This window comes from Sprattus sprattus (assembly GCF_963457725.1).
Source record: "Sprattus sprattus genome assembly, chromosome: 5".
In the NCBI taxonomy this organism is placed as follows: domain Eukaryota; kingdom Metazoa; phylum Chordata; class Actinopteri; order Clupeiformes; family Clupeidae; genus Sprattus; species Sprattus sprattus.
The window spans coordinates 46,053,391-46,054,650 of record NC_137924.1 but is presented as its reverse complement, the minus strand read 5'-3'; positions in this window follow the sequence as shown (position 1 = coordinate 46,054,650).

The following is a 1,260-nucleotide window of genomic DNA, read 5'->3' as shown; positions in this document are numbered from 1 at the left end:
GTGTGTGTGAGTCTGCAGAGAATTCTGTCATGGCCCCATATACAATATCTACAGCAATAAGGGCTCTCTGTGTGTGTGTGTGTGTGTATGTGTGCTTGTGTGCTTGTATGTGTGATCAACATGAAACATGTAATCACAGTTTCCCAGAAAGGCAGGCCTAAGCGAGGATGATTACATCAGGGACGGTTAGGAGATGTAGAATTATGATGACGACGGCTATAATTTCACACCATAAATCTATACTTGAATTCCTTTCAAATGTGACTCCAATTAGTCACCTCCGACTCTAGTTGCCTGTAGATAATGGTGTGACATTTGGATTAGGATGACTGAGATGCCTAATGATTCTCTGTTCTTAACCAGCAGAGCGTAATATTGTGTGTGTATGTGTGTGTGTGTGTGTGTGTGTGTGTGTGTGTGTGTGTGTGTGTGTGTGTGTGTGTGTGTGTGTATGTGTATGTGTATGTGTTTGTGTCTGTGAGTAAGCATGGATGTAAGTGTGAGTAGTAATGCAGTATGAGTGAGTAAGAAGTATGAATGATCAAGAAACAGTCAAATAACTACAGGGTACATGTGCGTACTGTGGGTGTGTGGGTGGATGTTTGTCTGCACATGTGTGCCTCTCTGTACGTATGAAAGAGATGGGTGCTCAGGACCCTGCGTGTGAATGGAGCCTACCTTTATGGTTGGGGGAGGGGTGTGTGGGTGTGTGGGTGTGTGGTGGTGGTGGGGGGGGGGGGCTTTTTGACAGGTTGGCAGATCGTTAAAATCCCAAACAACACCTTAATGTAAGATTCATATGCATCAGGATTAGAGATGTTCATGGAAGGAATTAAGAAAACTAAAAGGTTAGACACTGTTGGACACCAATTTTCTCCACCTCTCTCTCTCTCTCTTTCTCCCTCCACCTCTCTTTCTCTGCTCCCTTCGCTCGCTCCAGGTGACACACAGGGGGGCTTCTGATTGTCCCTGTGACTGTTTCCAAAGCATTTAAATAGGCTTCACTTGTCAACAGGACTCAGGTAGATGACAGCGATGCCTTCCTCGAGAGCAGGGAGTTCAGAGGCTTAAACTGGATGTTAAGAGACACTTCCCCTCTTTCCTCCGTTTGGCATCCTTCACCATCCTTTTTGTAAGAGTGTGGGCATTATTAAACAAGGATATTAATAAGTAAGTAGGCTCTAATAATAGAGTTATCCTAAGAATGCTATTTTTTATTCTGCTCAGATGTTTTTTTGCTGTTAATTGAAAAGGTGAAAT